Source organism: Pseudophryne corroboree, chromosome 1, assembly GCF_028390025.1.
Source record: "Pseudophryne corroboree isolate aPseCor3 chromosome 1, aPseCor3.hap2, whole genome shotgun sequence".
Classification (NCBI taxonomy): Eukaryota; Metazoa; Chordata; class Amphibia; order Anura; family Myobatrachidae; genus Pseudophryne; species Pseudophryne corroboree.
In genome coordinates, this window is record NC_086444.1 from 518,252,739 (window position 1) to 518,268,842 (window position 16,104).

Below are 16,104 nucleotides of genomic sequence, written 5' to 3' on the forward strand. Positions count from 1 at the left end.
GAAAATAATATCACTTTGGTCCTGAGTTAGATTAGAACCCAGGCTTTGTTACATACTATATTTAGATGCTGGTGTGATGAGCCCCAGCGCTCTCTGTCTGACAATGAGACTTTTTTCTAATAATTCAAATTATCTTATATTAAATATTAGTTATACTGATGCTCATGTAGCGCTTTTTGATATACCATATAATTATAGTTTTACAGGTTATTTGTTCTTCTAAATGGCGATCTCTATCCATGTTTGTGGTGCTGATCAGTTTATTGATCTATACACGTATGTGTTTTCTATCATCTGAAGTGTATATCTATATTTTTTTAAATAATATTTATGCAAATAGTAACAATAACAATTAAATGCATAAATATATAAATAAATAATATTAAAATAGCTATTGAAAACAATACCATTTTGGTCCTGAGCTGGACTAGAACTCAGGCTCTGTTACATACTATATACCTTGGTATTAGTGTGTTGAGCCACAGCTCTCTGTGTCTGACAATGAGACTTTTCTCTAATACTGTAGTTAAAGTTATTCTATATAAATGTTGGTTATACTGATGCCTTTCTGTATCAACAAATCACACATTGATACTTTTGTTTGAAATATAAGATGTATGATATTATGTATAGAATTTTAAGATGATTATATCTGTGTTGTAAAAAAACAGTACTATTCACAGTATTACAGTATGTTGTTTATTGTGATTTGAATGAAACATTGCTGAGTACTGATTCTAATCATGATTATACACCTGAAATTGATCATTAATGGCCCTGGTGGATTAGCCAATTGAGCACTTAAATATTGGACTTGCTTGACACACATCCATACCTTCTGAGGAAACTGCTACATGGTGACAGCAGAGAAATGCGTCAAGGAGCACTCCTGTGGAGCCGCACACAGCTTATCCGGTGCCCGCTAACATCACCAGCCAGCAGCTGCACTCTCCCCCTCTCACGTCTGTATCAAGAGCCGTGCTATCAGTTCACCATCGAAATTACGGTCAGCTAAAGCCCGGTCTCGGATGGAGTCCGTGGACAGTGATTTTTTTTCAAACCAACTTAAACCTACCTCCGGTGCTTTGCCTCACTTGGTGCATACCATCTATCACTGCTGTCCTGCTCAATCGGGAGTTTGCTGCTAGAGAACCTCAACAGCGGTGAGCATACATAAGCAATCTTGTGATGGGAGACTTGCTGCAATATTAAATGGCTGTTACTTTGTGAAACTATATACAGTATCTAACTCCAGCGGGTTATATACATTTATGGGACCTTGATTATTCCACAGTAGAACTAATTCCGGATATAAAGAACTGTGTCCAACTCTCTATAGGAGGTGTCAAGCAAATTTCTTTTAATTGTGTATTTGTATGTTTTTTTAATTATATGTAGATTAAATATATTATTGTCTTTTCAATTGTATCTATGCTCCCATTCTTTTCTCTATTTGAATATTTTGTAAGTATTTAGTCGTAGCCGTCAGATAAGCAAAACTAGGAATAATGTGTATAATAGGAAGGAGGAAATATACAGTATGTTCTCTAGCTTTATTCAGTTCTTAATTTATCTCTATGTTGCTTTCTATATCTATATAAATGGCAATGATTTTATTTATTTTATCAGGGCCGTAACTAGGGGGGAGGGGGGGCTAAGGGGGCATGCACCCCGGGGGCAGGATTTGAGGGGACGCCAAGGAGTTACAGAGGAACAGGGTTTTTTTTTTTTACGTTTTTTTTTTTTTTACCGGCAGTGCTGTGCTGCTCCAGTGAGGCACCAGACAGCACCCTTGGCAATGTCTCTGACCCACCTATCTGCGCACAGCTGGCTACAATGCTGTGCAGGTGAGTTCCAGTACCTGGGATCTCTTCTATGCCGGCTACTGTCTTAAACTATCTTCTTTGCTAGCGTGCAGTGCACTGTACAAGCTATAGAAGCGCACTGTGCTCTCAGCAGTATCAAGCTCCGCTTTGCCTCCCACATGGGGGGATTTGGTGTAGCTTATAGGGGGATGTAGTGTAGTGATGGTAGTGTACCATATAGGGTATGTAGTGTAGTAATGTATTGCAGTAAATAGGGGCATGTAGTACACTGATGTGGTGTAGCATATAAGGGGATGTAGTGTAGTAATGTAGTGTACCATATAGGGTATGTAGTGTAGTAATGTATTGCAGTGTATAGGGGCATATAGTGCACTGATGTGTAGCATATAAGGGGATGTAGTGTAGTGATGTAGTGTAGAATATAGGGTATGTAGTGTAGTGATGTAGTTTAGCATGTAGGGGATGTAGTATAGGGATGTAGTGCAGTGGATAGGAGAATGTAGTGCAGTGATGAAGTGTTATGATATAGTGCACTGTATGGGGACACACAGTGGATCATGTAGTTGAACATGCTGGCAGGGCATGTGACGCATACTGTAGGGCATTTGATGCACATAGGGGAATATTGTCCAATAGTATCTCCTTTTTTCAAATTTCCTGGTAGTCTGATAATTTAGTCTGACAGAGTTTGTTTTACTGTTGCTGTTTTGTTTTTGTTTTTTGTTTTTTTGGGGGGGCGCAAACTATTGCCTTGCCCTGGGTGATGAAAATCCAAAATTTTTATGCAACAACATATTTTGATTATTTAAAAACAGAGCAAACACCTCACACAAAAACTCCACTGCAACTCATATTTAAACTCAGACAAACAATGAACTAAAATTGGGCAGCACAGTTGGTAGGATAGTTAGCACTACTGACTCACAGCACTGAGGTCTTGGGTTCAATTCCTACCCAGCCCCTAACTATATGGAGCTTGTATAGTCTCCCTGTGCCTGCACCATTTTCCTCCAGGAGCTCCAGTTTCCTCTCACAATAAAAATATACTGGTAGGTTAATCATTCCTGTCAAAAATGAGTGTGTGTACATGTGGTAGGGAATATAGATTATACACTCCTCTGGGACAGGGGCTGATGTGAATGGAAAAATATTCTCTATAAAAGCACTGTGGAATATGTATGTGTTATATAAATACACATAGAAAAACAGTTTTGGGCAGATGCATAACATTATGCCGCTATAGCATTTCCTGCTTCACCTCTTTACCGAGGCGAAGCAGGAAGCAGTACCAACATTTTGTCTGCCGAAGAAGGGGAGTGAAAACTCCCTCCTCTGGCGATCCCTGTCACAGCCTACAGCGTATCAGACACATTGCTGACGTACTGTGTCTCACTGCCCGGTCGGCTCCACTGGGAATGTACGAGATCTCGTAAGCATCACAATATCTCCCAAGCAGCCCAGAGTTGGCAGCCGTCACAGCCAGGGACAGTGCTGTTATGGGCGCATAGCTACACATCTCCTCATTCATACATGGGGGAGAAGCAGTATATCATACATCTGCCCCTTTATATCATGACATCCTTTTGCCTCAATTTGGGTTTCTCCATTCTGTTACCGATTACATGATGTAAGGAAATGCTCATTAGAGGTCTCCAGTTGTAATGTCAATTAGACAGTACAAGAGCAGTAAATAGCCTGAGGTATGGCCCATAGGCTATGAGACTGCTCATACAGATGGGATTAATTTTGTCAGGTATAAAGACACAGTCTATCAAGGACACCTTTCATTACACTATAACAGTGACATGCAGTGAGGTGAGGCAGAGCCTTCCCTGTCATACTCCAGTATATGCCAGAGTTTTGACTATATAAAGTGTATCAAAAATACAAAGAAAATATATTCAAAATATCTTCTTTGCATTATTCTAATCATTTTTAGAGTCAAAACTCTGGAGTAAAAGTCCATGGCGCCTATCTTTCCCACACATCTCTGATCAAAACTCAGCAAATTTCCAGCAGTATATACTGCTACACCTGTGTATAATGCCCATATGAACCCTTGGGCTCATATATTGTGTGTAATCTGGCTCTGGCACTAGCCAATGCCTCCCTAGCCATTTACTTCACTGCATGTCACTGTGGTTTAATATGCTGTTTCTGCTGCAAAGGACAGATACATCTTGCCTGGATCCAAATTAGACAATAATGAGTTAAGCAAAGTAAAATTAAAAATAAAGAATTTAAAAACCTGCAGTCATCATTGTTTAGTACTGTAAATGAGGATAGTGACGTTCATACAGTGGCGATGCACAGTACAGTCTTGCACTTTAGAAAGTGGTCACAAATGGCAGGGAGTGCCAACACAGAAGGCACTCGATGTCACAATGATATTGTGTTCTGCCTGGAAGTACATTTATATTTCTCACTCAGGACACAGTTACGTCAAGGTCCAAAAAATTGTATTGCACATTCTCTTCTATTTCAAGTTTATATTATTGTTCACTATACACACTCCAACGGAAAACATTTATTCTTTGTGACTCAAATGATTACTGTATAACATAGTATCAGGTAATACTGCTTGTACTGTATGTAGATTATAGTCAAGATCATTTACATTCTTGCCAGTGTTAAAGTAAATAAAGTTATAAAAAATATTTTACATATTGCTCATGTATATATTACATTATAACCTTTCTTTAAGGTGTGAGTTACACAAATCATATAATTCAAGTCTAAACAAATCACTTAAGTGTACAAGAACAAACATATTTATACCAAAACAAAGCAAAGAGTGGCCATAAATCCTGACAATAGTAATGTAGGATTTAATTACCGTATAAAAGGAATGTTTTCTGTTTAAGGATTTATAGTTCCCAAAATAAATATATTCCTCAGCATATAGACCCATTTGAGGTAGGGTGCAAAAATGATTTTTGTTAATTAAAATATTCATGTTATATGGAGCAGTCCCTATTCATGCATTCTGTTATAATAAAATGATACAGCAGATTTTTAAATGATACTTCATATTAATGCAAATATTGCATATCTTTTCTACATCACTCTGACTAATAGCATTGGAACAAAAATTTCAGTTACATGGTTATATAATATGAATGAATTATAGCAAAACTAATGCTATACGGAAGGTTTCTGTCCTACCTGAGTTCACCTTAGGACACCTGCAGCATGGTTTGGCAGTTGTACCTCCCCAAATTCCCCACAGTATTTTTTATATGAGGCAAGGACATAGCCAGAACTTTGTGGGCCCTATAGCAACATTTTGAAGGGGCTTATTCCAATGCTTCTAGAGAGACACTTCTCTGCAGAAGTTGTTCATTGTATGCCCCATAATAGTGCCCTAGTTCATTTTCTGAACCATAGTAGTGCTCTAGTTATTGTTTTGCCCCAAAGTAGTGCCCTAGTTTATATTATGCCCCAGAGTAGTGCCCTAGCTCACATTCTGTCACATTGTAGAGCTGCTAGTACACATTAGACAACACAGTGCCCCCAATTCGGTTGGAGCACTGAGGTCACTGGTGTAGCGCCAGTTGCTCTGACCGGGAGCTGATAGTTAAATCCTGTTTCGACAGATACAGTATATAATTGATTCATTTGTCGAGTCCCTTATTATGGTTACACCGGGCACTTCCGGCCACTTCCGGTCCGGGAACCTTAAATAGGGAGACACTGTAGAAAGCAGGAATACAGCCCAGGGGAGAAGGATGGAGTCAGGTGCTCTTTGAGTATTTTCCTAATTGAGGTTTTGTTGTACACTATTATATTATTGAATTGGTATTGAATAGTACTTTTTAATTATATAGATCTATTTAGATCCCTATGTTTCGCCTGACTGTCCTGGCTGCTGTATCAAATTACGTACACCTGGATCTGCAGGTAAGCCTCAGAGAGCGCTGCTAGTGCAGCTATATGTGTTATATAAAAAATTGTTTCAGAGTTTATTAGTTTATGCATTGTGACTGCAGGTATTGATTATCTACCTACCAGAGTCCATGAATAATTACCTGGAAAGCCGGGCATTGTTCTCGTGTGTAGTTCTCCCTTTTCAAGGCTGGTTTTGATGATGCCAAGTGAGTTTGATAGTTTGTAATTGATCCCTTGGTGACTTAATAGCAGAGATAAGCAGCACTGATTTGGATGTGTATTCATACATTTCACCTATAGTACTTCAGTGATGGGTATTCCATCTCTTGTTTGACAAAATGTTTGCTATGTGGCCTGGGAGGCAGAGTACTCAATATACATACTTTTGTTCTTTTTTAGATGTATTACACATTTTTTAAATTTAATAAGTATGTTGACCTGATGTGTTGCCGGTCTTGAAAAAGGTTCGCGATCGAACCGAAACGTCGACTACAAGGCTCTTGATGACAACAATAAACAATTGATTTCAAGTTCAGTGGACTGATCTCTATTTGTGAGAGTGCACCCTCCACTCCGTGGAACTGCTGCTATATATATATATGTGAAAGCCCTCACTCACTGACTGACTTATCAATAATTTTCTCACTTCCCCCCACGATTGAGCTCCTGGACTCCCGTATGTCACCCGTACCCCCCTCCGTAATTGGGCTCACGCATGCCGCTTCTTGTTACAAGCATCTTTTAACCTGCTCTCTCACCCCATCCCCGACTCCGCTCCCGCTGCCTTTTACCCGCACCCACTGGGCTCCTACATTTTGTAACCCACCCTGCTTCCCCCCCCCCCCCCCTTCCCCCCAGCGACTCTGCACCCGCGGCTTGTTAATTGCACACACTGGGCTCCTGCATTTTGTACCCCGCTCTACTTTGTCCCCCCCCCCTGCCCCCCGCGACTCTGCACCCACGGCTTGTTAATCGCACACACTGGGCTCCTGCATTTTGTAACCCGCTCTGCTTTCTAACCCCCCCCCCCCACGACTCTGCACCCGCTGCCTGTTAATCGCACACACAGAGCTCCTGCATTTCGTAACCCGCTCTGCTCCCCCCCCCCCCCCCCGCGACTCTGCACCTGCTGCTTGTTAATCGCACACACTGGGCTCCTGCATTTTGTAAACTGCTCTGCTGTCCCCCCCCCCCCCCGCGACTTTGCACCCGCGGCTTGTTAGTCGCACACACTGGGCTCCTGCATCTTGTAACCCGCTCTGCTTCCCCCCCCCCTCCCAGAGACTCTGCTGCACCCGTGGCTTCTTAATCGCACACACTGGGCTCCTGTATTTTGTAACACGCTCTGCTTCCCCTCCCCCCCCCGGCGACTCTGCACCCGCGGCTTGTTAATCGCACACACTGGGCTCCTGCATTTTGTAACCCGCTCTGCTTTCTAAACCCCCCCCCCCCCCCACGACTCTGCACCCGCTGCCTGTTAATCGCACACACTGAGCTCCTGCATTTTGTAACCCGCTCTGCTCCCCCCCCCCCCCCCCCGCGACTCTGCACCTGCTGCTTGTTAATCGCACACACTGGGCTCCTGCATTTTGTAAACTGCTCTGCTGTCCCCCCCCCCCCCCCCCGCGACTCTGCTCCCGCGGCTTGTTAGTCGCACACACTGGGCTCCTGCATCTTGTAACCCGCTCTCCTCTCTCTCTCTGAGGGCGGGATGTACTAAGCTATTACAAATCTGCCGCGGAGCGGCCGCACTGGGAGTTCGGGGATGAGTTTCCTCACTGATTGTCCGATTCAACCCTGGTAAGGGCGGTGCTGCGGGGTCCGGTAACCTCAGTGTTATTCTACTATTGCTGCTGCTAAGGGCTGTATCTGGCAGTAACTCCCCATGCCATGCCCAGGACGGGGGAACGATCCAGTTACCCAGCTGCGGCACAATGTACGTCCCATGTACGCGCGGTGGTGGGGGCGATCTGACCGTGCCGGAGCTGGGCACCTGTAGCTGGGTGCAGGGTGAAGCTGTGCCTGTAGACGCTGCCCAGCTACCTCTGCCCTGCTGCCCCTGCCTGTGTGAGAGTAGCATGAGGGCTCCTGGCGGGGTGCTTCTGATTTTATGTAGTGTGTGTCATTTACTTGTGCATCTTACTGTGTCATATTTTATATTGTGTGTGTCACTGTATAGGTTACTCTGTCTGTGTAGGTTACTATATAGGTTACCGTGTGCTACAATGTGAATTTATATAGAATATATATATATCTATCTATCTGGGAGCAGGGCCGGATTATAAGAAGGACGACAGGGGTGGTTGCGGAATGGGTTTGAACACATGTTGCAGTAGTTTGAACACATGTTGCAGTAGTCCTATTCAGTATAGACTAGGATGCCAGCTACAGTGCCTAGTATATGAAGTGGCTAGTTATAAAGTGGCAGCTTAAAATCAATATCAGGGTTATACCTGTGTTAGGGGTAATTCAGACATGATCGCTGCTGTGCGTTTTCGCACAGTGGGCGATCAGGTCCAAACTGTGCATGCGTATGCACCGCAATGCGCAAGCGTGTCGCACAGGTACAAAGTGGATCGCTGCTCAGCGATGGGTTTGTGCGACGGATTCGTTTGGGCGGGCGATCACAAGGAGATTGACAGGAAGAAGGCATTTGTGGGTGTCAACTGACCGTTTTCAGGGAGTGTCTGCAAAAACGCAGGCGTGTCCATGTGTTTGCAGGGAGGGTTCCTGACATCAATTCCGGTCCCGGACAAGCAGATGTGATCGCAGCGGCTGAGTAAGTCCTGGGCTACGCAGAGACTCCACAAAATCTGTTTGTACAGCTCTGCTACACATGCGTTTGCACACTTGCACAGCTAAAGTACACTCCACCTGTAGGCGGTGACTATCTGATCGCAGCAGTGCAAAAATCACCTGCAAGCGATCAGGTCTGAATTAGGCCCCTAAACCGAAGGAAGACAGAAGGCAAACAAACAAACCAACATTACTACAGAAGGACTGCCTTACATCCACAAAGCTCAGTGTTCATTATGTGGCCTCTCCACACCTCTGCAATGAGAACTCCAGGACCAGGCTTACCACCCCTCCGGCTGAGAACATCAGGTCTGCTCCCAGGTCTAACCCTTAACATAAGCAGGGAGCTATTTTGGAAGAGCATCAGGACCAGGCTCAGCAGGGACACTTCAATCAGACTTGAGTGTGCTCCCAACATTCTCACACCCATTCGTCCCGCTCCCATGAGACCAGGACATTCACAGTTTTATCAAAATAATGTTATCCTAATTTTCCCCCTTCCGTTGGTTATCTGCAAATGTATTCCTAACATTTTTTTTTCCTCTCTTCCACCCCACTGTGTGCTATTCCTATAATGTGTACTCCACTGTCAGTATGACCTATGCAGTGCACCCCATATGGTGGCCTCTGATGGTTCCTGCTCAGGCTGGATGATCTTCATGTGGATATTTCCATGCAGGGTATATCATTACTACTACTACTACTACTACTACTACTACTACTACTGATACTACTACTACACAAGTGTCAGTTTTCACATGTATGCATTGGGCCCTTGTATGACTCATCTCCCACAGTGTAACCTTCATAGTGCGCCCAATATGGCTGTCTCATCTGGTACACTTGTGGATGGGATGAAAAATACATGGACCTGGTGGTTTTGTTGGGACCTACTCTAAGCGTTAAGACATTACAATTTCCCCATCATTTTGTGTCGTCTCTTCTAGGGGTAGACTATTCCACCCAGGGTAATCCTACGCAGTGTACCCAAGATGGCTGCCTCATCTGATACCTAGGAGGGTGGAATACACAACCCTTGGAAGTTTTTACCCAAAATGCCTTCACCAAATCCTGCATTATGCTTACTGTGTGCTCAAGGTTTTCTCTTGATTTCTGTGTGGCTATTTATTGGTGTATTACTTAAATCTTCTGTATTTTATGCATTGTTTTTGGTGTCTGTAAAGCGCCTTGAGTCCTGTCGGAGAAAGAGAGCTATATAAATATTATTATTATTATTATTATTATTATCATAGATACACCACTGCTGCTTACCTAATATACTGTACAAGCAATGGCTAGAGGGGAGGATGTATCATTATACTACTGTTTAGCATCATGGATTGGCTATGAGCAGAGTACTCTTGTGATCTGTAAATAGAGCATTGTACGTATTTATACCTTATCCATGTACTGGAGAAGCAGCTACCCAGTGACAGGCCCTACTCTATATGACGCTTCACTATCAAGTAAGATGCATTGGGGGTGGGGGGTTAGCTTACAGGTAAGGAAAAATTAATTGCAAGGTGAGGATGAGAGGCCAAAATGTTAGCCTGCCAAGTGGACACCTAAAAAACATTGTAGAGAGTTCTTCAACATTGAAGCTGAAGATAGTTTTTAATAAAGATGTGCGTCGGACCATTTTAGCTAGGATTGGATTTAGCTTTAATTCGTTGTTCAGCTTTGGATTTGCCAAACCACCGTTACTGGTTTTGGATTTGGATTTTTTTTTCCCAAATTGACAAAAAAGCTACAATCACATAATTTGGGCCTTTTCTTTCCTGGAGAATTATTAACCTCAATAACAATTATTTCTATTCAATTTTGACCACCTCAAAGCTCACAATGCTTTCACCAATATTGGCCAAAGGCTGCAGCTATATATATCTATATTTTTTTAATTTTTTTAACTCGCAGTTCAAACTACGTGGAGTCACAAAGCACAGTAGTGTAAAGCACACTAAACAGTACAAACAATATATATATAAATATATATATATATAAATGTCCAACAATGAACGGCACTCAGAGACAAATATACTTGCAAAATATTGTAATCCAAATCGTCAACGTTTCGGGGAGCGAAACCCCGTCGTCAGGACACAGCAAAAACACAAATGCATAACCAACACTTACCCTCCTAAATACCCCAGTAGTCTCACCGCCGCCATCCGTCATGTGCGCGCCCGCTGCTCACTCTGCTTCCTCGTGAACCGCACAATACAGCAATACTGTATTGCTGGTTGTTATATACTGTTTTTATGTATCTGTCTTACGGTTTTGCCTGTCTTCTGTGTTGCCAGCCTAGCCTCCCCTGTGAGTCATGTCTGCGTCTCTTCCTGCCAATGGACCGCAGCCGGGTACGAGGTGAACCGCAAGCTTTTGGTTCCCATGGAGACGGCTGATTCCGGAAGCGGGAGTTCGATGACGCACGCGGAAGCAGAGTGAGCAGCGGGCGCGCACATGACGGATGGCAGCGGTGAGACTACTGGGGTATTTAGGAGGGTAAGAGTTGGTTATGCATTTGTGTTTTTGCTGTGTCCTGACGACGGGGTTTCGCTCCCCGAAACGTTGACGATTTGGATTACAATATTTTGCAAGTATATTTGTCTCTGAGTGCCGTTCATTGGCCCTCATTCCGAGTTGATCGGTCGCAAGGCGAATTTAGCAGAGTTACACACGCTAAGCCGCCGCCTACTGGGAGTGAATCTTAGCTTCTTAAAATTGCGACCGATGTATTCGCAATAATGCGATTACTAACTACTTAGCAGTTTCAGAGTAGCTCCAGACTTACTCTGCCTGTGCGATCATTTCAGTGCTTGTCGTTCCTGGTTGACGTCACAAACACACCCAGCGTTCGCCCAGGCACTCCCACCGTTTCTCCGGCCACTCCTGCGTTTTTCCCGGAAACGGTAGCGTTTTCAGCCACACGCCCCTGAAACGCCGTGTTTCCGCCCAGTAACACCCATTTCCTGTCAATCACATTACGTTCGCCGGAGCGAAGAAAAAGCCGTGAGTAAAAATACTTTCTTCATAGTAAAGTTACTTGGCGCAGTCGCAGTGCGAACATTGCGCATGCGTACTAAGCGGATTTTCACTGCGATGCGATGAAAAATACCGAGCGAACAACTCGGAATGAGGGCCCTTGTTGGACAGTTATCTCTGTTTGGTTCTGGCACCTGAGCTTCAGTAACTTTATCATGGGAGTGCCGGCTGCTGCTGGACATGTATATATATATTTTTGAAAGAAAGGGGTTGGTTAGTGCGCTTATCCAAAATATACAGCGAAATTCCTTACTGATAAAGTATAGTCTGAAGTCACAAATTGACTTTCTTTAGTCTAATGACCAGTCCAGTGTTCATGTATTAATCTACTTATGTTCAGTTAGATTGCAAAATAGTCCACACTGTACCCCGTTTTAACGGGTGGCAGCTCAGTTCTTCAAATAGTGCCACCTGGTATACGTAGCCCAAAGAGAGAATCTGAAAGTAGAAGAAGAAACAGCAGAGCGCCTATAGTGTAGTATCCCTTAGGTTAGTTTTTGTCACACGCAAGAATAATATTGCGTACCGGATTACGGCTTGACTCAATGCCTATCGGTCCCCGTGGTCTTCTAGTCCATACCTCCGTTGGAATCTAAATAGAGTTTAGGAGACAGGGAATCGCTATATAGCGTAGTAATTATTCAACAATTTGTGTCAGTTTTTTACGTCTCACATAAAGTTACATGCGTACCAGATTAAACAATGGTTTTAGGCGTATCAGTGTAAACACTTAAGTCTTTGTCCTCATCAGAGGGTGGCGGTCATCTGGATACCTGCATTTGCGGACGACTGACTCCCGCTCGAGGGAAACCCGGAAGTTGCCGCGAAAGAAAAAAACCCTCTTCCTGTGTGTGGAACGCAGCGGCCGGAAGTGGGATGGAACGTACAGGCCGGAAGTGAGGTGTGATTGGCAGGGGAACACAATCTGCAGAGCGGGAGTCAGTCGTCCGCAAATGCAGGTATCCAGATGACCGCCACCCTCTGATGAGGACAAAGACTTAAGTGTTTACACTGATACGCCTAAAACCATTGTTTAATCTGGTACGCATGTAACTTTATGTGAGACGTAAAAAACTGACACAAATTGTTGAATAATTACTACGCTATATAGCGATTCCCTGTCTCCTAAACTCTATTTAGATTCCAACGGAGTTATGGACTAGAAGACCACGGGGACCGATAGGCATTGAGTCAAGCCGTAATCCGGTACGCAATATTATTCTTGCGTGTGACAAAAACTAACCTAAGGGATACTACACTATAGGCGCTCTGCTGTTTCTTCTTCTACTTTCAGATGTGTATATATATATATGTATATATATATATATACATAGCAAACAGTTACAGCCGGCACTCCAAAGGAATCAGTCCATTACCTGCTCCGGTGCCCTCCCTCAGTCAGCATGACTGCACATAGTCAGGAATCACGGCGGCACTCAGGAGACTGTTGTACTTGCAGTAATATTTATTGCCAAATGTGCATCCAACACATGTTTCGGGCTACAGCCCGTCGTCAGGGATGAAAGTGCAATGATACAAATGTGCCTTAAATACATACAGAGACATACACCCAATCAACATAATAATGAACAAACCAAGCTCACCTGTGTGACCGCTGTTGAATCCAGACACCCTTGTTCCTTACCGTGCACGTGTCACGGTGGTTGACGTCATCAGCCGGCGCCCGTTCGTGACCTTTCCTGTCTCATCCAAAAGACGCATACAGAGAGTCATAATCACCAGACGGCCGCCGACGCGCTCCCTTGCCTCTGACACTAGCCGTGTGGACCAGGTGATGTCATCAACAGCAGCCCACACCAGGACAGCATACCCGTCACCATAGCAACTGTCAACAACAAATGCAACATGTTTAAAAAAACATGCAACGTGTGCTACACCAAATATGAAAATGAAAAAAAAAAAAAAAATAGAAAAAGTTAAAAACAGCAGCACAAGGACCTGGACCATAAATATATCCCCAAAGATATTGCATTAGAACAGTTTACATCTATTTTTTCTATTGCACATCATCAGATAATCTCTACATTTCAATAATAACCTAGTAAGTAATATAGACCAGATCATGCTTAAGAAAAATGGATAAACAATAATAATTAGAGCATTTAAAAAAACATTACAGGAAACAGTGCAACCCCAGAACCTAATTTAATCCCTTGGGTGCAAGAGTATCCAACCTATAGATCCATCTGCTATCCAGCTGGAGGAGCTTTTTACCCCTATTACCCCCCCTGTTGGAAGCAGGCACCTGATCAATTATTTTGCAGCGAATACTAGCTATGCTGTGTGACGCTTGTATGCAATGACGGGCTACAGGTTGATCACTTCTACCAGTTTCTAATGCTGCTCGTATAGCAGATCTATGATTAGCCATTCTCTCCCTAAACTGACATTCTGTCTTGCCCACGTAGTATAACCCATATGGGCAAGACAGAACGTAGATCACAAATCTGGATGTACAAGTAAGTGGAAAGTTGATGGTAAACTTCTTTCCTGATCTAGGATGGCTAATAGTGTTACCCACTAGAAGAGATCTGCATGTTACACACCCTACACACCGATAACAGCCCGCCTTTCTGGTCATAAAATGGGGTGTCGGTTTTATTTTCATCATCTCAGTGACATCCAATTTAACCAACCGATCTTTTAAATTCTTGCCCCTAGTGTAAGCAGGCATCAACCGTGTGTTATATAGGGAGGGGAGATCTTTATCAGAGCTAATAATAGGCCACAATTTCTTGACCTCTTTCTTAGTTGTATCACTGGAATCAGTAAACCTATTAACCCATGGTATTTTCTTAGGTCGCACTACAGTCAGATCTTTAGGCTTTAACAAGTTCTCTCTAGGAATCAAATTCACCTTTTGTTTGATGTTACTAAGCATGCGTATATCATAACCTCTATCAGCAAATTTCTTGACCATGCTATCAAGAGCTTGATCAGCCACAATGGGATCACTTGTTATACGCTTAGCTCTAAGCATCTGCGAATATGGTAGGCCATGGCGCAATGGAAGTGGATGGAAACTATCATTTTTAAGGAGCGTGTTTCTGTCCGTGGACTTACAATAAAGTGATGTCACCAATTCATTGTTCCTCAGTTCTATATTCACATCAAGGAACTGTATACAAGAGGGGCTGATCTTATATGTAAGTTTTACCACGCTGTCAGATGCATTATGATTATCCAACAGGGTAGCCAAAGATGTCTGTTCACCCCTCCACAGAATCAGCAAATCATCTATGTATCTGAGATACAAGATGATAAACTCACTCTGTGGTTGCTGTAACAACAATGGTTTCTCAATCCAACACATAAACGCATTAGCGTACGATGGGGCCACATTGGACCCCATTGCACAGCCCTGCTTCTGCAAATAGAACCTCCCATTAAAGAAAAAGTAATTCCTAGTGAGAACCAACGTTAACAAATCAATGAAAAACTCTATAGGTGGACCCTGATAGACCGGATTTTCACTCAACAAATTTCTTACAGCCTGAATTCCCAGATGATGGGGAATACATGTATACAAGCTAGCTACGTCTGCACTGCAGAGAGATACACCTTCAGGGAGAGGACCCAACTGTTTTAAACGTTGTAATAATGTGGTCGTGTCTTTTAAATAAGTGGGGGTATGCTGTACACAAGGGTTTAATAGAGCATCTAGATAGGTCGAAACCGGATGATAAAGGGACCCCCTTGCTGAAATAATTGGTCTCCCCGGGGGGTGTGATGGGTTCTTATGCAACTTAGGAATGGTGTAAAAAATTGGTGTAACAGGATAGTCAGTGCTTAATGCTCTTCTCAAATCATGAGAGATCCACAAATTGGTCTCAGCCTGAGTCAGCAAACGATCTAACTCACCCTTAAAACCTGTAGTAGGATCAGACACCAATTTTTCATAGACAGTCAGATCATCTAACTGGTTATTACATTCCTGGACATAATCAACAACATCCTGAAAAATGTCTTAACAGACGGACTCACTGAAACTGGGTCAAAACCCGATTTAGGCTGAAGTTTTCTTAGCTGTGTGGGAACATCACTTACACATTTAGTCGCAGGTGTTTTGACCCGGTTTCAGTGAGTCCGTCTGTTAAGACATTTTCCAGGTTAATGGAACAAGTGGGTGAGGACTGTGCATCTAAGGGTATTGTACATCATAATTTATCTTCTGATGAATTGCATGCTTTGGATATGTTACAGAAACGTACTGATATTATTATCAGAAAAGCGGATAAGGGTGGGGCAATTGTGGTTCAGGATGTTGTTGATTATGTCCAGGAATGTAATAACCAGTTAGATGATCTGACTGTCTATGAAAAATTGGTGTCTGATCCTACTACAGGTTTTAAGGGTGAGTTAGATCGTTTGCTGACTCAGGCTGAGACCAATTTGTGGATCTCTCATGATTTGAGAAGAGCATTAAGCACTGACTATCCTGTTACACCAATTTTTTACACCATTCCTAAGTTGCATAAGAACCCGTCACACCCCCCGGGGAGACCAATTATTTCAGCAAGGGGGTCCCTTT